Genomic DNA, 27,275 nt, shown 5'->3' with positions numbered 1-27,275 from the left:
ACGCTGAACTGGAAGAAACACGAGCTGAAATCAAGATTTCTGGGAGAAATCTCAATAACCTCAGATATGCAGATGACACCACCCTTATGGCAGAAAGTGAAGAGGAACTCAAAAGTCTCTTGATGAAAGTGAAAGTGGAGAGTGAAAAAGTTGGCTTAAAGCTCAACATTCAGAAAACGAAGATCATGGCATCCCGTCCCATCACTTCATGGCAAATAGATGGGGAAACAGTGGAAACAGTGTCAGACTTTATTTTTCTGGGCTCCAAAATCACTGCAGATGGTGACTGCAGCCATGAAATTAAAAGACGCTTACTCCTTGGAAGGAAAGTTATGACCAACCTAGATAGCATATTCAAAAGCAGAGACATTACTTTGCCAACAAAGGTCCATCTAGTCAAGGCTATGGTTTTTCCAGTGGTCATGTATGGATGTGAGAGTTGGACTGTGAAGAAGGCTGAGCACTGAAGAATTGATGTTTTTGAACTGTAGTGTTGGAGAAGACTCTTGAGAGTCCCTTGGACTGCAAGGAGATCCAACCAGTCCATTCTGAAGGAGATCAGCCCTGGGATTTCTTTGGAAGGAATGATGCTAAAGCTGAAACTCCAGTACTTTGGCCACCTCATGTGAAGAGTTGACTTATTGGAAAAGACTCTGATGCTGGGAGGGATTGGGGGCAGGAGGAGAAGGGGATGACAGAAGATGAGATGGCTGGATGGCATCACTGACTCGATGGACGTGAGTCTGAGTGAACTCCAGGAGTTGGTGAGGGACACGGAGGCCTGGCATGCTGTGATTTATGGGGTCACAAAGAGTCGTACATGACTGAGCAATTGAACTGAACTGAACTGAATGTTTCCTGCAACTGTGACAAACTATGCCTCTATGCAGCTACACTACTAGGAGTTTGAAAAAGAGAGATTCAGTTACAAGATTACATAAGGATCAAATATTTTTGCTTAAGTGAAGTGTATACAATAAATAATATCCCCAGAAAGTGTTGCTGCTTTGCCATCAAAGGCATTAAATAATAAAACACACAGATTAAAGTAATAAATCATGAGTTCTGAGAAAATAAACTTGGGTAGAACTTTTCCAATTTATTGAGCATAAAAATCAGCTGGAGAGCTTGTTTAAAATGAAGGTTTTTGAGTTTTTTTCTCAAAAATTCTATTAGACTATGTTATGGTGGGGCTAAAGTCTTCCCTGGGGGCTTAGCAGTGCAGATTGTGCCTGCAGTGCAGGAGATGCAGGAGAGGTGGGTTTGATCCCTGGCTTGGGAAGATCCCCTGGAGGAAGGCTTGGCAATCCACTCCAGTATTCTTGCCTGGAGAATCCCAGGGACAGAGAAGCCTGGAGATCTACAGTCCAGGGGGTTGAAAAGAGTCAGACATGACTGAGCATGCACACACATGGCTGGGCTAAAGTTTAAGGATCTGAACTTTAAATATGTTTTATGTTCCAATTGGTTTTGATGTGGATGAGTCCAAAGACACATTTGAGAAACAATGATTTAGGAAAAAATAAATAAATAAATAAATGAAGGTTAAAAAATATTAGGTCCCTCTGATGTGGGGAAGATAACAAAATATAATAAATACTAAGAATTCCTTGAGTAAATTGAAATGCTGAGCAATATATTTTTTTCTTTTCCAATTGTATTCTGTTTGTTGTTGTTGCTAATTTGCTCAGTTGTGTCCAACTGTTTGCCACCCCATGGACTGCAGCACGTCAATCTTCCCAGTCCTTCACCATGTCTAGAGCTTGCTCAAGCTCATGTCCATCGAGTCAGTGATGCCATCCAACCATCTCCTCCTCTGTTGTCTCCTTTTCCTCCTGCCCTCAATCTTTGCCAGCATCAGGGTCTTTTCCAATGAGTCAACTCTCCCATCAGGTGACCAAATTATTGGAGCTTCAGCTTCAGTATTAGTCCTTCCAATGAATATTCAAGACTGATTTCCTTTAGGATGAACTAGTTTGATCTCCCTGCAGTCCAAGGGACTCTCAAGAGTCTTCTCCAACACCACAGTTCAGAAGCATCAATTCTTTGGTACTCAGCCTTCTTTATGGTCCATCTCTCACATCCATACATAACTACTGGAAAAGCCATAGTTTTGACTAGATGGACCTTTGTTGTAATTTGTTTGGGTAAAAAGAATTTGGTTTCCTAGGAAACTGAAAATATATAGCATTTGTTTGGATGGGTTAACATGCTAGGTCAAATGATCTGTGATATGGGTAAGCAACCAGGACAAAAGATTTAGAATATTCCAAGTGTAAAGAATGCTTTATTAGTATGGACAAGGTATGATACCCAACTCTTAGAACTTTTGCAGGATTAATGTCAATGAGTGATTCATCTCATTAGCCCAACACTTGGGAGTCTTGTCTAGTCTCTATCACCAGTTATTCTACTTTAGGCGAGTCAATTATAATCTCTAGATTCAGTTATTTTGCTTGTATTATGATGACCAAGATGGTTTCCTCAGTTCAGTTCAGTTGCTCAATCATGTCTGACTCTTTGCGACCCCATGAATTGCAGCACGCCAGGCCTCCCTGCCCATCACCAACTCCCAGAGTTCACTCAAACTCACGTCCATCAAGTCAGTGATGCCATCCAGCCATCTCATCCTCTGACGTCCCCTTCTCCTCCTGCCACTAATCCCTCCCAGCATCAGAGTCTTTTCCAATGAGTCAACTCTTCACATGGGGTGGCCAAAGTACTGGAGTTTCAGCTTTAGCATCATTCCTTCCAAAGAAATCCCAGGGCTGATCTCCTTCAGAATGGACTGGTTGGATCTCCTTGCAGTCCAAGGAACTCTCAAGAGTCTTCTCCAACACCACAGTTCAAAAGCATCAATTCTTCGGTGCTCAGCCTTCTTCACAGTCCAACTCTTACATCCATACATGACCACTGGAAAAACCATAGCCTTGACTAGATGGACCTTTATTGGCAAAGTAATGTCTCTGCTTTTGAATATGATATCTAGGTTGGTCATAACTTTCCTTCCAAGAACTAAGCGTCTTTTAATCTCATGGCTGCAGTCACCATCTGCAGTGATTTTGGAGCCCAAAAAAATAAAGTCTAACACTGTTTCCACTGTTTCCCCATCTATTTGCCATGAAGTGATAGGACCAGATGCCATGATCTTCATTTTCTGAATGTTGAGCTTTAACCCAACTTTTTCACTCTCCTCTTTCACCTTCATCAAGAGGCTTTTTAGTTCCTCTTCACTTTCTGCCAGAAGGGTGGTGTCATCTGCATACCTGAGGTTATTGATATTTCTCCCAACAATCTTGATTCCAGCTTGTGTTTCTTCCAGACCACTGTTTCTCATGATGTACTCTGCATATAAGTTAAATAAGCAGGGTGACAATATATAGCCCTGATGGACTCCTTTTCCTATTTGGAACCAGTCTGTTGTTTCATGTCCAGTTCTAACTGTTGCTTCCCGCCCTGCATATAGGTTTCTCAAGAGGCAGGACAGGTGGTCTGGTATTCCCATCTCTTTCAGAATTTTCCACAGTTTATTGTGATCCACACAGTCAAAGGCTTTGGCATAGTCAATAAAGCAGAAATAGATGTTTTTCTGGAACTATCTTGCTTTTTTGATGATACAGCAGATGTTGGCAATTTGGTCTCTGGTTCTTCTGCCTTTTCTAAAATGAGCTTGAACATTTGGAAGTTCACGGTTCACGTATTGCTGAAGCCTGGCTTGGAGAATTTTGAGTATTACTTTACTAGTGTGTGAGATGAGTGCAATTGTGTGGTAGTTTGAGCATTCTTTGGCATTGCCTTTCTTTGGGATTGGAATAAAAACTGACCTTTTCCAGTCCTGTGGTCACTGCTGAGTTTTCCAAATTTGCTGGCATATTGAGTGCAGCACTTTCACAGCATCATCTTTCAGGATTTGGAATAGCTCAACTGGAATTCCATCACCTCCACTAGCTTTGTTCGTAGTGATGCTTTCTAAGGCCCACTTGACTTCACATTCCAGGATGTCTGGCTCTAGGTCAGTGATCACACCATCGTGATTATCTGGGTCGTGAAGATCTTTTTTGTACAGTTTTTCTGTGTATTCTTGCCACCTCTTCTTAATATCTTCTGCTTCTGTTAGGTCCATACCATTTCTGTCCTTTATCTAGCCCATCTTTGCATGAAATGTTCCTTTGGTATCTCTGATTTTCTTGAAGAGATCTCTAGTTTTTCCCATTCTGTTGTTTTCCTCTATTTCTTTGCATTGATAGCTGAGGAAGGCTTTCTTATATCTTATTGCTATTCTTTGGAACTCTGCATTCAGATTTTTATATCTTTCCTTTTCTCCTTTGCTTTTCACCTCTCTTCTTTTCACAGCTATTTGTAACGCCTCCCCAGACACCATTTTCCTTTTTTGCATTTCTTTTCCATGGGGATGGTCTTGATCCCTGTTTCCTGTACAATGTCACTAACCTCCGTCCATAATTCATCAGGCACACTGTCTATCAGATCTAGTCCCTTAAATCTATTTCTCACTTCCACTGTATAATCATAAGGGATTTGATTTAGGTCATACCTTCAGTATTTTTGCCTTGAGAACGCCATGAACAGTATGAAAAGGCAAAATGATAGGATACTGAACGAGGAACTCCCCAGGTCAGTAGGTTCCTAATATGCTACTGGCGATCAGTGGAGAAATGACTCCAGAACGAATGAAGGGATGGAGCCAAAGCAAAAACAATACTCAGTTGTGGATGTGACTGGTGATAGAAGCAAGGTCTGATGCTGTAAAAAGCAATATTGCATAGTAACCTGGAATGTCAGGTCCATGAATCAAGGCAAATTGGAAGTGGTCAAACAGGAGATGGCAAGAGTGAACGTCAACATTCTAGGAATCAGCGAACTAAAATGGACTGGAATGGGTGAATTTAACTCAGATGACCATTATATCTACTACTGAGGGCAGGAATCCCTTAGAAGAAATGGAGTAGCCATCATGGTCAACAAAAGAGTTCGAAATGCAGTACTTGGATGCAATCTCAAAAACGACAGAAGGATCTCTGTTCGTTTCCAAGGCAAACCATTCAATATCACAGTAATCCAAGTCTATGCCCCATCCAGTAATGCTGAAGAGCTGAAGTTGAACGGTTCTATGAAGACCTACAAGACGTTTTAGAACTACCACCCAAAAAAGATGTCCTTTTCATGATAGGGGACTGGAATGGAAAAGTAGGAAGTCAAGAAACACCTGGAGTAATCGGCAAATTTGGCCTTGGAATACAGAATGAAGCAGGGCAAAGACTAATAGAGTTTTGCCAAGAAAATGCACTGGTCATAACAAACGCCCTCTTCCAACAACACAAGAGAAGACTCTACACATGGACATCACCAGATGGTCAACACTGAAATCAGATTGATTATATTCTTTGCAGCCAAAGATAGAGAAGCTCTATACAGTCAGCAAAAACAAGACCAGGAGCTGACTGTGGCTCAGATGTTTTCCTAAGTTTACAAAAATACTAACATGGAAATGCTAACCAAGGCCCAATAGGTTTCCGAGTAAAATAAAGCTGTCTGTTCTAAAACATGGCCAAAGTCAGAGTCCTGGTCAGTATAATACACAGAACATGTTCATTAAAATTTTTTTTTTTTTTTTTGAAATATACATGTATGCCATAGTATACGTAAATTACATACATATGCTATGTAAAATCTTAGAAGACCTCCATGTGTCCAGAAAAGACACTACATTCCTACTCCCTGGGGTAAGGCCTAGCCTGGCTTCTGTTACCATATTCTTGTTTTCTTTATAGTTTGAATCATCTACATATACTTACCTAAAAAATATTGCTTAGTTTGTTATTAAGCTATATAAATGGAACATTTATATATTCTTTAGATTTTTTTTTTCTTTCACTCAACATTTTTTTGTGAGGCTCATTCATATTACTATGTGAACTGTTTTCACACAATATCTTTGTTGCATGAAATTCCACTGTATGAAAACCTTATTATTTATCTATTCTACTGTTGATGGACATTGTAATGCTATGACTATTCCTTTATACATATCCTCATGCAAGATTTTTATTGGAACATATTCCTACATAGTCGAAATGCATAATTATAAGATATTTGCATCTTTAACTTTGTTAGATAACTCCAAATAATTCCAAAGTGGTTGTGCCAATTATAACCCCTTATAATTACCCCTTAGCACGGTCTTCTTGTTAACACTCAATTTGATCAGATTTGTAGATGCCTTTTGCCAATCTGAAGAGCATGCGCTGTTATACTTTATTTTGTAATTATTTGTCTGATTATTACTGCAGGTAAATACTGTTTTATATATGTAAAGGATTTCTTCTAGCTTCTTTCTATGTCATGTTTTTTGTATTATTTGGCAGTAAATCACCATGCTGTTTCTCTAATGTTGATTTATCAGCAGTTTCTTATATATACTAGAACACTGTGGCTTGTCTTCTCTGTATGATGTCTTACCTAGAAAATTTTAATTTAAGGGGAACAAATTTATCATCTTTCCCTTTAGGATTACTGCTTTTTAATGTCTTTTCCTAGCCTGAGGTCATGAAACTATTTTCTGAAGTTCTAAAAATTTATCTTTCTTACATTAATTACTTTTTATATATGAAGTGAAATTGAAATTTGTTTTTAATTTTTTTAAATTAAGCTAAAGTTTACTCACAGTTAAATGCACAAGTATTACTTGTACAATTCAGTACATTTTGAGAAATGTAACCAACATACCAAACAAGATATTATAACATTTTTCCTATCCTAGAAATGTTCTTCTTGTCCCCTTGAGACAACCACTATGCCCATCGATTTCTTTTATTCAATGTATTCTAACTTATTCTTGCCTAACCTCCTCGTTCTTTACTGTAGATCAGAGTTTCCATCTAGTATCATGTCTACTCAGTTCAGAATTTTCTTTTAGTATTTCTTACACTATAGGCCTACTGTAATAAATTCTCACAGCTTTATTTCCTTAAAATGTATTTCACCCTCATTTTTGAAAGGCATCTTTACTAAATATAGAATTCTGAGTTCGCAATTGTTTTTATTAAACATTGTTACTGATGATGTGAATTTTACCTAGTCCTGTATTCCTAGAAAATGGTGGTTAAATAAAATTTCCTAATTTTATGAGTTCAGGAAAATGGCTATTGCACAGAACATTCTTTCTCACATGACTTAGATAAGACTCATGAATATCCCACTTTTATCTATGACAAGGTTGGTTACAGATTCTTCAAATTCCTAATTTCTGCTTCATGAATGATTAAACTAAATTGTATCTACTGATCAATGACAAGGAAATGCTTGTTAACTAAACTTGGGTAAGATTTTTTCCTTTCCCCAGGTCCCTATGCAAGCATATAGCCTCTTCTTAAGGGTTGGGGAAACAGACTGGCCTCAGGGTAAAACATTTTCTGATCTACTACCTGATCATGCCAGTCTTCAGTACTAAGTAGCTACACCCTGTTTCTATTAAGAGAAAAAAAATCCTTTTTACCTAACCCAAGTTGGAGATGCTTGTAGATCTTATGGTCAGTGTTATTTCTACTGCAATAGTCTCTTCCCTTCTCTCCTTGCAGTAATCATTTTGAATGAAGTGCCTTCCACTAAGTCCATGCTTGCTTTGTATTTAGCACTGTGTCACAAATAACTATGAAACTTAAGGCTTTTTTTTTTTAAAGCACATTATATTTCATGATTTTGTGGATTGATTGGGATGGACTGGATGGTTCTTCTGCTCCATGTGAAATTAGACAGAGACAGATACCCTAGTCTGGGTGTACAAGTGCATTGAGAAGTCCAAGATAACTCATTTCCAAGGCGGGTTGTTGGTGCTGGCTTTGGGCTGGGAGCTCAGCTGGGGCTGCTGACTGGGGTTCTCACACATGACCGCATTTTCAGCTTGGGCTTCTCACTGCATGGCAGCTGGGTTCTGCAGGGAGCAGAAATTCTAGGAAAAGGGGCCACAAGCTGTCAGCTCTCTTAAAGGCTAGACCCTGAGCTGACACAGTGTCCTTCAGGCATATTGTATTGGCTAAGCAGGCACAGAGCCAGCACAGCTTCAAGGGTAATTGAAACAAACTCTCCTTGAAGGGAGTAGTAGAGATAGGCCATCTTTCAGCTTACATTCTTTCAAGTACTCTAAAGGCATCTTTTGACTGTTTTCTGACTTTCATTGCTTGTGATGAGAAACCAGACATCAAGATCATCATTGTTTCTCTGTATGTATTTTTTTGCCCCCCTCTCAAGGTTCCTTTAAGACATTATCTTTCTTTTTCAGCAGTCTGACTATGATGTGCCTGGATGTGATTTTCTTTATACTTACCCAGCTTGGACTTCACTGAGCTTCTTTAATTGTAGGTTCCAGTGTTTCACCAATTTGAAAGATTCTTTCAGTCATTCTTTCTAAAATTTTCTCCTTTGTTTCTTCTATATTCATGTGCTACTTGATTTGTTGAAGAAGGGAAAATTTCAGGCCTTGTTCATGGATTTGGAAGCACGGGAGTTGGTGTGAGCTGAAAATGGACTGCCCCTGCACGGCAGACTGACTGAGGTAGTGCTGAAAGATGATATTGAAAGAGTTTCAGTAAACAGACTTTGGCATCAATTAAATTAGAGGGAAATATACTGAAGAGACTTTGTCCATGGACTCCTTGTCAGTGGCCAGTGCTTGACTGGTTAGGCAGGGCCTTAGAAGGAACATGACTAGAAATTCAGAGACAGAGAAGTCTGAGTGAGAAGCGTGTGTATGAACCTACAGAAATCGGCCTAAATTAAATCTGTGTGTCTCATGTAAATACCTACCAGAGAAGGTGCACTTTGGGCATGACATCAAAAAATCGGGTGGATATTGGTCACTCAGTGGTTGCACAGAGAGTCCATGAATGGAGCAGCTACCTTTTCTAGGCTATCATTTATTCATAGTCCCAATAGCTTGGGCTCCTTCTCAGAGGCTGATCCAGCTGACTGAGCTCATAGCATTATGTCACCCATTGAAGAGATATGCAACAGCTATTTGGTTTCAATCTAATTGCAATGAAACACTGCCAAACTGGAGGTGACAGCAATTTATCCTTACTAAAACTGCTATTCTGGGGATAAGTCTTCCACTTCTATCTGCAATGCCTCAGCCTACTATTTAAAGATTCAGATAATGTCTGTTTTACTGACATAGGGTCTCACATAATTCCTGTATGGACAATTGACCCACTTGCAGTGGGCATATGGCCATGTCATCCACTAATCCTGCCATATTTAGCACCCTGAAGCTTCCAAGCCTGACAGAAAATTGGAAAGAACTTCTAAATACACACTTATGTGCTTAAATACAACACCTCTGGACTGGAGTACTGTTCTTTAAAATGTGGTATTTGAGTCAAGAGCCATTGCGTGCTGCTGTGCTCTGAGAGGTAAAGAACTCAAGGGTTGGAAGTCGGAGTGGTCCTCTCATTATCACTTTCAGGGATCCTTTTGAGAACCAACTGTGGAACCTTTCCTCACTGTTGTTAGCCAAGAATTCTATGAACAGAGACCTGGTTGAGGCAAAAATGTGTTTATTTGATGTTTGTTAGAATTGCAGCCCAGGAGACACAGATCCAAGAAGCATCTGAATTGTGCTCTGCTGGACTAAAAAATGGAGAGGTTTGTAAAGGCAAAAATCCACAAGGTTACATGAATTGTTTGTCAAGAATTAGGGTTTGAGCTGGAAAGAGGTAAGGGTTCTTGTTTAGCAAGGATCAGTTGGGGTCTGAAATAATTACATAGTTGCAAAGGATGAGGTGAGAACTTTGAGACTACAAGGTGTTAGGAGACCACTAGCAGGTGTTAACAGATGTTGTTTTGAAAAAGGGCTGGTGGTGTCCTTAAATTTGATATAGTTCAGAGAAAATTCAAGTTCTCTGTAATTTTGGAATGTGTCTGAAACTGTGTCCACAATGACCACCCAGCTTCATCTTGGATGTCTGAGCCATAGTTACTCCACTTTGATTTTTAAATGATTTTGTCATCACTACTATAGATTCATTACAGATCTAGTTCCTAGAGGACCATTCTACCAGGACCACAGTGAGGCTTTCACTAGACCTAACACAATGCATGTCATTCAGTCATTTGGGGTTCTTTAATCCAGTATATTAACAGTATACCAGACCATCTGACCTGTCTCTTGAGAAATCCGTATGCAGACCAGGAAGCAACAGTTAGAACTGGACATGGAACAACAGACTGGTTCCAAATAGGAAAAGGAGTACATCAAGGCTGTATGTTGTCACCCTGCTTATTTAACTTATATGGAGAGTACATCATGAGAAACACTGGGCTGGAAGAAGCACAAGCTGGAATCAAGATTGCCGGGAGAAATATCAATAACCTCAGATATGCAGATGACACCACCCGTATGGCAGAAAGTGAAGAGGAACTAAAAAGCCTCTTAATGAAAGTAAAGGAGGAGAGTGAAAAAGTTGGGTTAAAGCTCAACATTCGGAAAACTAAGATCATGGCATCTGGTCCTATCACTTCATGCAAATAGATGGGAAACAGTGGAAACAGCTTCAGGTTTTATTTTTGGGGGCTCCAAAATCACTGCTGATGGTGATTGAAGACATGAAACTAAAGGATGCTTACTCCTTGGAAGGAAAGTTATGACCAACCTAGATAGCATATTCAAAAGCAGAGACATTACATTGCCAACAAAGGTTCATCTAGTCAAGGCTATGGTTTTTCCTGTGGTCATGTATGGATGTCAGAGTTGGACTGTGAAGAAAGCTGAGCACCGAAGCATTGATGCTTTTGAACTGTGGTGGTGGAGAAGACTCTTGAGAGTCCCTTGGGCTGCAAAGAGATCCAACCAGTCCATCCTAAAGGAGACCAGTCCTGGGTGTTCATTGGAAAGACTGATGCTGAAGCTGAAACTCCAGTACTTTGGCCACCTCATGCGAAGAGTTGACCCATTGGAAAAGACCCTGATGCTGAGAGGGATTGAGGGGAGGAGGAGAAGGGGACAACAGAGGATGAGATGGCTGGATGGCATCACTGACTCGATGGACATGGGTTTGGGTAAACTCTAAGAGTTGGTGACAGACAGGGAGGCCTGGCGTGGTGTCGCAAAGAGTTGGACATGAGTGAACAACTGAACTGAACTGTTACTTTATTATAGGGAGGAGATAAGGTTGATGGCTCCTAGTATTGTAGAATAAATACCAGGACAGAGAAGAACAAATCTAACTCCGTCTTGGATCTATTCCTCTGTGTTCTGTTGCCTCTGCTCAGCCTTGCTGGCTCTAATAGTAGAACCCTACTACTATCTCTGTAGTAGAATGATACCTATAGCCTTAAATATACTCAGTAGCCCTTTCTCAAGGCTTTGTCTCCCAGGCTTGATCTTTAAAGCCGTAACACTTTCACTGACACACAGGAAAAAAATTTAGAAAGAAAATAATATTTGTCTTGTAAGTTTATAGGAACATAATGACTCGGAGAAGGCAATGGCACCCCACTGCAGTACTCTTGCCTGGAAAATCCCACGGATGGAGGAGCCTGGTGGGCTGCAGTCCATGGGGTCGCTAACAGTAGGACAAGACTCAGCGACTTCACTTTCGCTTTTCAGTTTCCTGCTTTGGAGAAGGCAATGGCAACCCATTCCAGTGTTCTTGCCTGGAGAATCCCAGGGACGGGGGAGCTTCGTGGGCTGCCATCTATGGGGTCGCACAGAGTCGGACACGACTGAAGCGACTTAGCAGCATAATGGACTGCTACAGGAACAAAGGATTATTGCATCCCCTCTGGAGTCTTGGCAGTACCAAGAAGTCTGTGACAACCAGCCACACTCGCTTCTCCCACTTTTAGTATAAAAAGCCTGACTTCTAACTCAGGTGTTTGGGACACTGGTTCACCATCTTCTCAGTCTGCTGGCTTTCTGAATAAATTTGCTATTCTTTGCTCCAACACTTCATCTCTCAATTTACTGGCCTTCATGCATGGTGAGCTGTACAAACTTGGACTCAGAAACAATAAGGGTCTTGTCAAATCCAAGTTCATGGGCCCAATGCACAACTGAGGCCAAACAAACCAAAACGCTGGAGTTTGGAGCAGGAAAGTTTTGATAGTCGCAGAGGCGCCAACCCAGAAGATAGGAGATCTAGACTTGTCTCAAATACATCTTTCTGGCTCTCCTGTGGTTTTTAAAGGCCAAAAGGGTAAAAGGGAGAATTTTTTGTGATTTCAGTTTCCTGATGAGATCTCAGTTGCAGGCTTCCTGGATCTGTCTTGTGAGTCAATGTGTCACTGGTGATTGTGATTGATCTTTTTCCTGCAAATCTAACTAGTAAATAATGATCTTGTAATCTGTTAACTTCTTTCTAGGAGACAGCAAAAGCAGTGGTTGAGGCATTTTATTGTTTACTTAGAGGGTTTGTGATTCATGAATTTCAGTTCTTAACTGATCCTCCTGATATCATCAATTTTAAGTTCACTTGGGGCTAGCTGGTTGAAGCCACAGGACATTATCTTGTCAGTTTGGGGTCATAAATCAAGGCTTTAAGTTTAAGCTAACAATCATGGGGATGATTACCACGGGCTAGCTTTCCTTTGTTTGTGCATTCCCTCACCTTTCTCATTAGTATCTGCTTAAATCTGATCTTTGGAACTGTTAGGTAGGTAAAATAGGGAAAAGGAGTCCAAAATGGTGGTGGCTAAAAGACAAGGAAGGGAAAAGCCTGCGAAGATAGAACAAAGGGAGATCAAAGGAAGGTCCAAGGACCAGAGTGAAGACTTCAGGTAGAACAAACAGCACTCCTGGCTAAGCCCAATTTGCATAGGGCAGGTCCAGGTGGAGGAAAAAAAAACATAAAAGGAGGAGCCAAAGCGCTTTCTCACCCTTTTTCTCTCCCGCGTGTGTGCACTCTTTCTTTCTCTCTCCCTCTCTCACTCTCTCTCCCTCCCTTGTGCGCTCCTCCACTCTCTTCTCTTCGAGTCTTTGGGTTGGCATGCCCTCACGCTTCGAGGATGGATTCTTCTGCTATTTTCTAAATAAAATAGAGCTGTAACACTGATTTGCCTAAAAGCTATAACATGGTTTGTCCAAGACCCGAGAGCTGTGATGCACTGAGGGCTTTAATGTCCGTCGCTCCAAATCTTTGTTGTGACGAGACAAAGAACCGAGGAACATACACTCGCGTGACAGAACTCAAGGAAGATCTAGGAGCCTTTTTCTACAAACAAGACATGGGGGACATGGAAAGGCTTTGTATGTGGGAAGACATGACTGAGTCTTGCTTGGTTTCAGCAGCAGCAAGGAGTCTGGTTGGAACTTGGGGGATTTACTTGACTGCCTCTTGATGCCTCAGTGCCCACTGATATACAGGAACAGGGAACGGAAATAACACGGCTTAACAGATGCACAGTAACCAGGGACTCGGACAAGGAGACCAAAATATCTGTGTTATCCCTTTTGGCAAGCAACCAACACTAGACCATTGATAGCTTACAGTGAATGATGTCAGATTCATGGTCTCTGAAGAAGATTTAGCTTCAGCACCAGGGACCAGACTTGATCACTCAAGAGCTTTAGTGTAGCAGAGTTTTATTAAAGTATGAAAAGGACAGAGAATGCTTCTGACATAGACATCAGAAGGGGAATGGAGAGTGCCCCCTTGCTAGTCTTAGCAAGGAAGCTGTATACATTTCAATTGGTTATTAACAATAAATCAAAAGAATGTCTCAAGGTTGTAAAGTTCTTACCAGACCCACTCCCACAATTTACATTTTAAGATAATGAGATCAGAACTAACAATAGAAAGATCTTACCAGGTTCAATCCCATAATAGGCTTTTTAAGATGACAGGATTAGTCAGAAGGTTCTCAAGAAGGAGAAACTTCTCTAGCAGGATACATTGTTGTTACATACACCATTGGTACAGAGTTTAAGGGAAAACATATCCTTGAGCAAGATGAGTTGTTTTGTTGTGCAATCATCAGTTCTGGACTTAAAGTAAAAAAAAGTATTTTATGTGACTGAGACTAAGGAATGTAGAAAAAAAAAAAAGTTTGTCCTTTTTTCCTCCTTGAGAACTTGAGATCCCTATCTTCTCTTCGAGAGCCCCAGACTCCTCTCTCCTCCTCTGGGACCCTGGACTTCTTATCAACCTACCTAAGAATTGACTTTCTCAGCATGATCTGGCCAAGGATATGGGAAACCTATAATGGGCAGGAGAGGAGAGAGGCAATGAAGGCAGTAAAGGCAGCACTCCCTTAAGACTGCCAACAGCAGTGGGAATGGTCGTTCATCCATTCTCCTTTCACAAGGCTTCCTTTTCAGAAATTGTAAGCAAGTCATGGACAGAGTGAAATTCACAGGGAGCATGTGTGGATCTGAGCAGTGCAAGGCTTTGTCTGGGACAGAAGTTGTGCCCTGTTCTTGTCTCACCAGTTTTGACCATGTCAGTGTACAATACTCCAACCTCTGAACACCAGTATCTGCATGTCTTCTCCTGAAAGCTTTCTCTGGCCACCAGGTTATGCCTTATCAATGCACACAGCATGCCAGAGCAGCTTAAGATTAATGTCCTCTGGGAGTTTTAGGGGAAGCACACTGACTGAAACCACCCACCCTGGCCAGGCCCTTTAGTAACCATTCACATGAGTTGTTTTATGACAGGAGATCCTGGTAAGGAATACAGAACTAATAAGCCACCACCAACTGAAAGAGTTTGGGAAAGGTCAAAAGGAGACACCGTGTGTCCGTCCACTTCCCAGAATCCCTCTCACTAGCATCCATCTTTGCTGAGCGATGCGTGTGCCACCAGGAAAGACTCTGAATTAGAATGATTGGCCAAAGACAACCCGGAAACTAATCCCATCACCATAAAACCTGAGACTGCGAGCCAAGTGGCACAGCTGTTCTCCTGGGTTCCCTTACCCTACTGCTCTCCACCCAGGTGCCCTTTCCCAATAAAGTCTCTTGCTTTGTCAGCACATGTCTCCTCAGACAATTCTTTTCCAAGTGTTACACAGGAGCCCACTCCTGGGGCCTTGAAGGGGGGCCTCCCCCTTCCTACAACAGGAGGATTCATTAGCCAACAACTGGCCACAGTTGCTACATAAACATTCCACTTCCTTCATCACTTGGGTGGTGCATGTTTTATATCACATCCCAAAGTTCACTGGTTGGATGAAGCTCCAGCTACCCAGAGTGGGGAACTATTTGAAACAGGCATCATTCTTTCTTGCCTCCCTCTTCCCTTTTTTCCCTCCACTCAGCCATTGTTTTCTGAGACCATCTTCCAAATAAACTACTTTCACACTCAAAAACCTCAGAGTCTCAGGGTCTGCTTCTGGGGAAATCCAAAACAGTTGACTTATGAGTCTAACATTTTGTGGCGCTTCAGGATTCTACAGATTTGGGGGAAAAAATTGTGTGTTGGGTGTTGTTCTGTCTCTTCTCATTTGTGGGGATCTTGGCTCCACAAATCTGCTCTTTTATCTCTTCAACCCAATGAGACTGCCAAAACACTCTACTGGCTTTTCTGTCAAAAGCCAGCTCCCACCCTCAATTCTTTGCTTTTCTTTTCCTATCTAAACCAGCAAATGGTTCCAGTAGAACAGCAGTTTAAATGTTATCTATTCTTTCTGCAGTTCTCTTCTCTCTGAAATCTTATCCCTTCTTATCCTAGTAATATCAGGAACTCCCCAGGGCCTTTATACAGATGTTCAAATTTTATCTAGATGTATCTATTCATTCTTAATTGGATCATTGTTCTACTTCATCATAGTTGGAAGCCTATTCATCAAATAATTATACCTTTTAATTCTAGAAGTTCTGTTTGATTCTTTTGCAAACCTGCTTGGTTATCATTTGTAATTTCTGTTTCCAAAAGCTTTTTTTTTTTTTAATTGTTGTTAATTTGCTTTAACATACAAAATAAGCTCTTTAGTAATGCTTATCTGTGAATTTCTAGTATCTAAATTCTCAGTGCATGTTTTATGATTTTATATTGATGCTTGCACATGGTGTTTTGTTTCCTTGTGTGCTGAGTGATTTTCTATAATCTGAAGGGTCATTTTCCTTGAAGAATTATCTATTTATCTAATAATTTTTTGAAATCTGTTTAAGGTACATTCTTTTGGAAAGGATTTACTTATTTTTCAGCCAAGTACTTGGAACATTACTAATCTGGACAGCTGGTGTTCATGATTTGAAGATTTTTGGACCACATGAGTGAAGTGAATTTGGATGAAAATGTGTGTTAGGGCTGAGTTATTACAGTTTCCCAAGGATAATGCCTTCTGCTAGTCACCAAGGCATTTTCCCTTGAGTTCACGGAGGCAGTAGAACTCTGGAGTTTCATCTTCACAGGGGAAGGTTCTTCTTTTGTACATGAGTTTTGTTTTCTGCTGCCCACCTTCTCTTCACCTTGAAGGTTACAACTATGTTCCTTAGATTTGACAAAAGTCTTTAGGGTAAAAGTGACATATGGGCTCTCTTACTTTTTACTTTCATATATATTTTAGTGTGGTGCATTATTTATTACTAGTTCCTATATGCTTTTAATAATATTTTCTAAAAATGTTATTCAACATTTTAAATTATTTTTTAAAAAGTAGGCTCAGATATCTAATACCTAATGCCCTAATGAATAGAGACTCATTTTTGAAAAAAAACTTTTTGAAATATGTAATATAATCTTCATTTAGTAAATCCCAGTAAAAAGGAATCAATAAATAAAATAGGTCAGTTATTTGATTGAGACAAATTCTCACTATAACATCTACTATGTTATTTAAATTCATCTAGTTAGTTATCCCGGAGAAGGCAATGGCACCCCACTCCAGTACTCTTGCCTGGAAAATCCCATGGATGGAGGAGCCTGGTAGGCTTCAGTCCATGGGGTCGCTCAGAGTCGGACACGACTGAGCGACTTCACTTTCACTTTTCACTTTCATACATTGGAGAAGGAAATGGCATCCCACTCCAGTGTTCTTGCCTGGAGAATCCCAGGGACAGGGGAGCTTATGGGCTGCCGTCTATGGGGTCGCACAGAGTCGGACACGACTGAAGCGACTTAGCAGCAGCAGCAGCAGCAGTTATCCATTCTATGGCCTCAATCATCCATTCCATGATTTCGTCTCAAGAACTTTTTTATTGAAACACATTCTGTGAAGATGAGAGAATTAAAACACTACTGCTTTAGTAAGATATTATCCACCTAAATTGACTTGAGTTTCAAGCCTTGATCCACCTGCCTGGGTAAATATAATTGAGTCTTTTGAGCACAAGTTCCTTCCTGAAAATGAAAATGAGAACATCTTGTAGAACTGCCGGGGTCCAGCCCCGGCTGATCCAGGGTATTCGAAGGAGAGACGGTGTAGGCGACCTATTTATTTAAATATTTATCAAAGATATAAAGAGTAATAGAATGAGGATAGCTCAGTGAAGAAATTCAGTGGAGAAAAGTGGCTGAAATAAGGATAGCTCAGTGAGGAAATTCAGTGGAGAAAAGAGGCTGAATAATTCAGCCAGAAGGTGAGAGAAAGAACGACATGGGGAGACCAAGTTTTGGTGAACAAGGCCTGCACTTTATTTTCCAAAGTAGTTTTTATACCTTAAATTGTGCATAGAGGATAATGGGGGAAGGGGTGGAGTCGTGCAAGGACAGCAGTTCCTGATACTAATCGAAGCCAGGCTTTCAAACTTATCATATGCAAAAGTTTAGGTGATTTACATCATCTTCTGGCCAGGAGGCCGGTTAACATTTTAAGAAACTTATATTTTTCTAAAGGTGATTATTCCAAAGTCAGGCGCCAGCCTCCAAAAAAGCATTGGACAAAGCTGCATTCCTATAGGGCAAAGGTGAGGTGGGCTCAATCAAGAAAAGAATTAACTCAAGGGTCCAAGGTTACAAACATTGAGGCTACTACTTACATTTCTATACACCCATTATATCAATCAATACACTGCCAAGGACACAGTAGGTAAGGAGTATGGAGACTTAGCAGCAAACATTGGCCCAATAAGTGAAAAATCCTTCACCAATACAATTTCTATTCAATCTTTTAACTACTCAAAGGAATCTGTGTTTAGACAGTTTAGAACATCTCCTACCTCTCACAGTTGGGAGGCTCTGAACAATCACATGTGGCCGGAAAAACCTATTCAGGCAGGCTAGAGGGTTTCCAAAGGAGTTTGTAGGTTGAAACACTGTCACACCCAGGAATTATTAACTGGAGCTGTAAGCTAACTCTTTTTTCAGAGAGAGGTAGTGGGGGACAGCCCCCCATAAAGTCAGAGGTGTAGGTGAAAGCACAAAGCAGAAAGTAGGCAGACTCTGGTTTTGGGGGTAGATGCTTGAGAATTTCCAGGAGGACTCCTGAGGCTCGATCCTGCCTTTGCGTATGCCAAGCCTCCTTCCTCATAACCTTTGCCACGGGCGGAGTTCCTCACGCTGGCTCCCGGCAGTGATAGAATTCCAGTTGAGCTATTGTAGATTCTGAAAGATGATGCTGTGGAAAGTGCTGCACTCAGTATGCAATATGCAATATGCACTCAATACGCAATATGCCGGCTCCCAACAGTAGAACTATCCTAAAAATAAAATGGGAAAACAGTGATTTACAAACATTTATTGGGCAATGACAATATATTAGTTCTGGTTGCTACTGCTGCTGCTAAGTCACTTCAGTCGTGTCCGATTCTGTGCGACCCCATAGACGGCAGCCCATAAGCTCCCCTGTCCCTGGGATTCTCCAGGCAAGAACACTGGAGTGGGATGCCATTTCCTTCTCCAATGTATGAAAGTGAAAAGTGAAAGTGAAGTCGCTCAGTCATGCCCTACTCTTAGCGACCCCATGGACTGTAGCCCACCAGGCTCCTCCATCCATGGGATTTTCCAGGCAAGAGTACTGAAGTGGGGTGCCATTGCCTTCTCTGTAGTTCCGGTTAGGAATGATAATATATTAGGTTATAGAATCCAAGCTTAATACAGCGTGCCACACAGCAGCCCAATCAAGAAAAGAGGTACTGGGGTAAGGAATGGCAAATTTATTCAGAATGTCAGCAGACATAGAAGATGGGGAACTAGTGTTCCAAAGAAACATTTTACCCGAGTTAGAGTTTAAGCTTTTCATACTAAAATGGGAAGTGAATGTGGCTGGTGTTGCAGACTTCTGGTGCATCCCAGAGAGGATGTGATAATCCTTTATTCTTTCAGCTGTCCACTAGCTCTGGTCACCTTTTGGAGCTCCAGGGTATCTAGGATTTATTGGCTTTCTGTGTTGTGATTCTGGGTGAGATTTCATCCAAAGAAAGATAGAGGGACACCATATGGCTTCCCTATCTGCACCCCTCTGGAAAATGGGTCACTGTGCCATGTTCATTATTGCTTCACCAGGGTCTACTGCATCCCACAGTAGACCCTCAATACATACTATATGGAAAGAAAGACAAGAAGGGAGGGAAGCAAAGTAGATGAGAGGGATGATGAGAGTGTGGGTGAATAGGAGGAGAGATGGGAGGATGGGTGAGAGGATGGTGGGAGGGTGGATGGGGGGTGGATGGGAGGGTGGATGGGGGGATTGTGGGGGGATGGTGGGAGGGTGGTGGAGGATGGTCTAAGGATGGTGGGAAGGTAGATGGGAGGATGAATGATAGGATGTGAGTGGATGGATGGGAAAGTGGTTGGGAGGATGGTGGCAGGGTGGTGGGAGGGTGGGGTTCCTCTCGAGTTGCAACGGGGATCTCAGGGAATGGCTCGTGTTGCCTCAGAGAAGTCAGGTCCCTTTTCGAGTTGAGAGGGGCCCATCGGGATTCCTCTCGAGTCGCTGCCCACGAATAGGGCCGAGTCTAGAGTTCAGTTGGGAAACTCAGTGTTCCACTCCGGCGGTGACAGGGATCTCGGGCTTCCTATCAAGGTTCAACAAGGGAGTCAGGCCTCGCCTGGTGTTGAAGCATGGAACTCTGCGTTCCTCTAGAGTTCTCAAAGGGCTGTCAGGCCTCTGGTTGAGATCAGGTGGGGAATTTGGGCTTTTTCAAGAGGACAGGCAGGGCCGACAGGCCTCCCATCCTGTTGTGAGGGGATACTGGGTGTTCCATTGGATTCGTTGCAGGGGAATCAGGACTTATCTGGAGCTGAGGGGGAACTCGGCCTCCTTTTTCCTTGCAGCAGGATCCGCGGGGTTCCACTTGAGAATCAAGAGGTGACACAGGCCTCTTCTTGTGGTGAGAGGGGAAGTTGGGATTCCTCTTGAGTTGAAGCAGGGAATGGGCCCTCATCTCCGAATGAGGTGGGACACACGGGGTTCTAGTCGAGTTGTGGCAGGAAATTTGGCTTTCATCTCGAGTTGTGACGGGGATCTCTGGGCCCCCTTGAGTTGCCTAAAGTGAGTCAAGCTTTCTCTCAAGTTTTGAGAGGGAACGTGGGATTGCTCTCGAGGTGCTGCAGGAGAAAAGGGCCTCATCTTGCGTTGACGGGGGCATCTCGTGGTTTGTCTCGAGTTGTGGCTGGAGGCTTGAGATTCCTCTCTAGGTACCATGGGGAACTCAGGGAGCCTCTCGTGTTGCCTTAGGGAAGTCAAGTCTCCATTCGAGGTGCGAGGAGCCTCTTGGGATTCCTCTGCAATCCGTGCAGGGGCCTATGGCCTCATCTCGAGTTGAGGCTGGAACCTCAGGGTTCCTCTGCAGTTCTGACATGGATCTCAGGGTTCCACTGGAGTTGGAACAGGGGACTCAGGCCTCATCTCGTGTGGAGACATGGAACTCTGCTTCCTTCTCGAGGTATGAAAGAGGTGTCAGGCTTCCTGTCGAGTGGACACAGAGTACTGGGGCTTTTTCTCGAGGTGCCACAGGGCTTTCACCCCTCCATTCGTGTTTTGAGTCAATCCTTGGGGTTCCAGTCAAGTCCGTGCAGGGGAATCAGGCATATCTGGAGTGGATGGGGAAATCGGGGTCTTTTCGAATTGAGGCACAACTCCTGGGGATGCCCTCGAGTTTCAAAGGGAGACCGGCCTCTTCCTGAGGGCCGACGGCAACGTCGGGATTCCTTTCCAGACAAAGCAGGGGAATCGAGCCTCATCTCGATTAGAAGAGGGGTAAAACGGGGCTCTTCTTGAGTTGTGGCGTGAAACTCGGGGTTTCTCTCTAGTGGGGACCGGTATCTCAGGGACCTTCCTGAGTTGCATCAATGGTGTCAAGTACCCTTTCACATTTCAAGAGGGAATGTGGGGTTTCTCTCAAGACACTGCTCTGGAAAAGGGCCTCCTCTCGCACTGAGGGGAGAATCTGGTGGTTGTTCATGGGTTGCGGCGGGAAGCGTGGGGTTCCTCTTGAGTTGCCATGGGGATCTCAGGGACCGGCTCGTGTTGCCTCAGAGAAGTCAGGTCCCTTTTCAAGTTGCGAGGGGCCCGTTGGGAATCCTCTCGAGTCGCTGCCCGAGAATAGGGCCGAGCCTAGAGTTCAGTCGGGAAACTCAGAGTTCCACTCCGGCGGCGACAGGGATCTCGGGCTTCCTATCAAGGTTCAATAAGGGAGTCAGGCCTTGCCTGCTGTTGAGGCATGGAACTCTGCGTTCCTCTCGAGTTCTCAAAGGGCTGTCAGGCCTCCAGTCGAGTTCAGGCGGGGAATTTGGGCTTTTTCAAGAGGACAGGCAGGGCCGACAGGCCTCCCATCCTGTTGTGAGGGGATACTGGGTGTTCCATTGGATTCGTTGCAGGGGAATCAGGACTTATCTGGAGCTGAGGGGGAATTTGGCGTCCTTTTTCCTTGCAGCAGGATCCGCGGGGTTCCACTTGAGAATCAAGAGGTGACACAGGCCTCTTCTTGTGGTGAGAGGAGAAGTTGGGATTCCTCTTGAGTTGAAGCAGGGAATGGGCCCTCATCTCCGAATGAGGTGGGACACACGGGGTTCTAGTCGAGTTGTGGCGGGAAATTTGGCTTTCATCTCGAGTTGTGACGGGGATCTCTGGGCCCCCTTGAGTTGCCTAAAGTGAGTCAAGCTTTCTCTCAAGTTTTGAGAGGGAACGTGGGATTGCTCTCGAGGTGCTGCAAGAGAAAAGGGCCTCATCTTGCGTTGACGGGGGGCATCTCGTGGTTTGTCTCGAGTTGTGGCTGGAGGCTTGAGATTCCTCTCCAGGTACCATGGGGAACTCAGGGAGCCTCTCGTGTTGCCTTAGGGAAGTCAAGTCTCCATTCGAGGTGCGAGGGTGAGCACAGGAGTGCTCTGGAGTCACGGCAGGGAAATCAGGCCTCAATTTGCATGGAAGGGGGAATCTCAAGGTGTTTCTCGAGTTGTGAGTTGCGGCAAGAAGTGTGGGTTCCCTCGAGTTGCCACGGGGACCTGAGGGGGCCTCTCATGTTGTCTCTGGGAAGTCAGGAATCCTTTCGAGTTGTGAGGGGCCTCTCAGGATTCCTCTCGAGTTGGTGCAGGCGACAAGGGCCTCATCTCGAGTTGAAGCGGGAACCTCAACAAGTCCTGTAAACCTCCAACAAGACAAATATTATTTTCTGTGCTGCAACCTTTTTTTTTTTTTTCTGTTTGAATGTAAAATTGTTATGGCTCCAAAGGTCAAGGCTGGGAGGCAAAACCCTGAGAAAGGCTACTATGTACATCTCAGGTTACAGGCAGCATTCTTTTACAAAGACGCAGAGCCAGCATGACTAAGCACAGACAACAGAGCACAATACTAGAGCCAAAGAAATAGATCCGAAAAGCAGTCAAGGGTTTTCTCTGGTTAATTTAACTGAAACACTTCTTCTTGGGTCCCAAGTCTGCCAGTTCTTGGCTCTCCTGACTCTTAGTCCTTCAGATTCAAGCTAAAACTAAACCATTGACTATCTTTGGTCCCCAGCTCACCCTACAGGTTATGGTACTTACCCATCTCCATAATCATGCAAGGCAGTTCCTTAATACAAGTCTCTGTCAATGTAACAGACACGTCCCTGGTTCTGTTCCTCTGAAGAACTTTGACTGACACAGGTCCTAAGCTAAACATCAAAGATAATGCATATTCCTAGATGCAGTTGATTAGCCTGTCATTTATGGGTTTATGATAAAGTGTCACTGAGTAGATGGTCATAATTATTAGTTTTATGTTCCTTAAGCATGCAAATTAAACGTGGATATAGAGGGACATAAAATATTTAAAGTGCAGAAAGAATTAACATTGTTCTTCTTATCAGATATAAGAGAGAAAACGAGGAATGATCATAAAAGAATTGCAAAAGAATGTGGCTTCAGAGGCCAAACACCAAAGGCTGATGAAAGTGAAATTGAAAGATGTTGAGTTCCATACAGACAAAAATAATACTTACAGAAGGTGAGAAGGAAAAGTTGCATTTTCAGATCAGATCAGATCAGTCACTCAGTCGTGTCCGACTCTTTGCGACCCCATGAATCACAGCACGCCAGGCCTCCCTGTCCATCACCAACTCCCGGAGTTCACTCAGACTCACGTCCATCGAGTCAGTGATGCCATCCAGCCATCTCATTCTCTGTTATCCCCTTCTCCTCTTGCCCCCAATCCCTCCCAGCATCAGAGTCTTTTCCAATGAGTCAATTCTTCGCATGAGGTATCCAAAGTACTGGAGTTTCAGCTTCAGCATCATTCCCTCCAAAGAAATCCCAGGGCTGATCTCCTTCAGAATGGACTGGTTGGATCCTTGCAGCCCACAGGACTCTCAAGAGTCTTCTCCAACACCACAGTTCAAAAGCATCAATTCTTCGGTGCTCAGCCTTCTTCACAGTCCAACTCTCACATCCTTACATGACCACAGGAAAAACCATAGCCTTGACTAGATGAACCTTTGTTGGCAAAGTAATGTCTCTGCTTTTGAATATGCTATCTAGATTGGTCATAACTTCCCTTCCAAGGAGTAGGCGTCTTTTAATTTCATGGCATTTTACTAAATGCAACAGTAACAACAGCAACAAAATACTCTATCCCTGAAGTCCATTTACTCATTTACTGCTGCTGCTGCTAAGTCACTTCAGTCATGTCCGACTCTGTGCGACCCCATAGACTCCCCTGTCCCTGGGATTCTCCAGGCAAGAACACTGGATCGAGTTGCCATTTCCTTCTCCAACTCATTTATTAGACTGTTGTAAAAACAAATCTGTATCCCTGAATCCTGTTAATATGAGTAACATTCATTAGAAGGGGTTATCCGAGAAGACTGAGGATCCCAAGTATTCTGATCTGTTATTTTAGAAGAGAGTGAAAGAGGTTTACTCCTCAGACCCTGTTAGTGAGATTCCCTAAAAGCTCCTGAAGACATGCAGTGTTTTGAATTGTTATTAATTCTCACACATTTCATGTATATTTTCCAACTGAATGGCTTTCACTTCTATTGTGTCTTCTATCTTCTTTGTCCTGATGAGATATTATTTTAAGGACAGTTTACTCTCTTTTATAAAAACAGTTAGGGAAAAATTATAGACAAATAGTAACAAACATTAATTGGTGTTTCATTCAATACAACATTTAGCAGCTGACTAAATTCCCCAGCTGACTTCCTATGCAATGAAAGAAAGGAAATGCTGTAGTAAAGAGAAACATCTGTTTCTTCCGACATTATGAGTCTCATAAATCCCTTCTTGTGAATAAAATGTAATCATCCCCTTTATTTCCAAAGGTAGGGAAGATTACCCCCAAATAATGACAATCAGAAACAAAGGTGACTAAAAATCTAATTCAAACAATGGAAATACATATATGACCTATGGTTGATTTTCCATTTCTCAGCTCTTCTTTGGAAAAGAATTAGGGGAAATTGGTTACAATAAGGATGATATTCTTTCAAATGAAAAATCTCAGATTTTGAAAAGTTCTTTCTTGGGATGTCAGCATGGAAGAATAGGTTCACATTGTTGAAACTTATTTGCAATTGATATTGTAAGTGAGTTTTAACAATAGGGAAATCAGTTTGTGTCAAAGCAACTTAGGTCATTAGTGAGTACCATTTTCTCCATCTGTCAAACAAATAGCACTGAACCTCTTTTGAGCAGCTGTTCAAATTAGCATGAGCTCATAGGCCTGAGGCCTAAATGTGTAATTTGACTGACCCTAATAGTTATCGAGCTTTACCAAATGAGTGTTCTTGAAAATACCTTTGTCACTGCTTCTAACATTTTCCTAACTATTTATGCCATTTTCTACTTTTGCAACTTACGATGATATTCTTATTCTTTTATTTATTCGTTTTCTCTTTTATTTATTATCAGTTTTAACTAAGATCTTAAGCCCATTTTACAACCTATGCGCATAATGGCGTGGGCTTCCCAGGTGGCTCAGTGGTAAAGAATTTGCCTGCTAAACAGGAGATGCAAGTTTAATCCTTGGGTCAGGAAGATCCCCGGAGAAGGAAATGGCAACCCACTCCAGAATTCTTGCCTGTGAAATCCCATAGACAGAGGAGCCTGGTGGACTACAGTCCATGGGATCTCAAAGAGTTGAACATATCTTAGCAACTAAACAACAGCAATAACAACTCATAATGGTTTAGGTAAAACCATGTGTTAGATTAAAAATATATATATTTTTCCTATAATAAAGATGAACTTAAGTTGCCTGAAGTGGAAGCTGGAGTATTAGCCTCTTGGGAATGTTTGCTCAAGGCCAACACTATTCTCAACTTTAATACAGAAAATCAAAGGAGAACCATCTCAAGGGGAAAAATCAGAAACAAAGCCTATGGCTTGAGGCTTAAGCCACCACTTACTGTCTCCTGTTGGGCCCCACTCTACCTTTGGCATTGCTGCTGCTGCTGCTGCTAAGTTGCTTCAATCATGTCTTACTCTGTGCGACCCCATAGAAGGCAACCTACCAGGCTCCCCCGTCCCTGGGATTCTCCAGGCAAGAACACTGGACTGGGTTGCCATTTCCTTCTCCAGTGCATGAAAGTGAAAAGTGAAAGTGATGTCGTTTAGTCATGCTCAACTTTTCACGACCCCATGGACTGCAGCCCACCAGGCTCCTCTGTCCATGGGATTTTCCAGGCAAGAGTACTGGAGTAGGGTGCCATTGCCTTCTCTTTGGCATTAGGAGCTCTTTTTCTTCATGCAGGCACAGTATATGAAGACCATGAATCTGACAAAATAAGAGACCTTGAGAGTAAAGACAGAAGAAGAGATAAGGAGTGGAGAGGAAAAATGGGGGAGAGTTCTAAGAAAACTGCAAGTTGCAAAGCCTTTGTATATCCCATGAACCCATCAATCAAATTTTTACCCTCTAGATCCCTGAGAAGGGTCTCAAGTGCTCCAGGACTTACAGTAAAATTAGAACTATAACATACAATGCTTGGGCTCCAGGGAGATGAGAATTATTTTTTTAGAAATTGAGGTAGTTTATGTTAGATATTTTTTAGAAATTACAGTGTTGCTGTGATTGCTAAACAAATCAATGCATTTGTACTGGTAGTAGAACATTTAAGCAAAATAAATTGTTATGCTGGTTATGGGAAATTTAAGTTGAAAGAATAAATCTTTAAATGGGTACAGTGATGACTTGCAAGTGTTGATTTCTAACATAGACCTTTCCCTTCTTAAAAATAACCTCAGGCTGAGTTAAACAGGCAAGGAAGGCTTTACTCCATACTGTTGCAATCTGTATTTGCTAATTGGTGCTTGTCAAAGTTAGGTTGCTACCCTCCCACAGAGACTGAGAGATAGGGGTGCTATCTTTCTTGATGATTACAGTTTAGAAGGATGGCTCCTGGAGAAAGACATTCATGGGTTGTAAAACTGGCAAGAGGCTGGGAGAAGATTTACATCTTAAAGCTGCAGAAAGAATTTACAATTGCAAGTTTTCTAAAGTAAATGCTCTAAGAAATGGAAGCTTATAATCAGGAAGAAGCCTGCCTAAGGTTTAATCGAGCTGAGGTGAATGCTAGGGTCATGTTGATCATGCCTGAATTATATTTTCTGTGACATTACCACTAGATGTCTAACTGGCATCTAAAACTTAACATGTCCAAACTCATCTCCAGCTGTTCCTCTATTAAACCGTTCCTCCTACAGTCTCCCATCCTCAGAAATGATCTATCTCAGTAAAATGGTATTTTATCCTGATCTCCACTTAAAAAGCATCCAGAAACCGAAAATCTCTTACCATCTCCGTTACAGATGCTACACATGGATGATTAAAATACATACATCAGAGGTGGTTTCCCTGCTTCTTATCTTGACCCCCTTTTATTTATGTTAAACCCAGAAACCAGAGGGATCCTTTGAGAGCATAAGTCTAATTACGTTGCTCCTTTGCCCAAAACCTTCTGATGG

The 27,275-nt window shown here is 42.4% G+C and overlaps 1 pseudogene; it reads right to left on the bottom strand.

Annotated features, from left to right (window-relative positions):
• The window catches only part of LOC139177708 (large ribosomal subunit protein uL30-like), a 49,752-nt pseudogene extending 29,474 nt beyond the window's left edge, over window positions 1-20,278 (bottom strand).
• Between the last annotated feature and the right edge of the window lie 6,997 nt (window positions 20,279-27,275).

The sequence above is a fragment of the Bos indicus genome, chromosome 19 (assembly GCF_029378745.1).
Source record: "Bos indicus isolate NIAB-ARS_2022 breed Sahiwal x Tharparkar chromosome 19, NIAB-ARS_B.indTharparkar_mat_pri_1.0, whole genome shotgun sequence".
NCBI classification, from domain to species: Eukaryota; Metazoa; Chordata; class Mammalia; order Artiodactyla; family Bovidae; genus Bos; species Bos indicus.
This window is presented reverse-complemented; position numbering and strand designations above follow the sequence as displayed.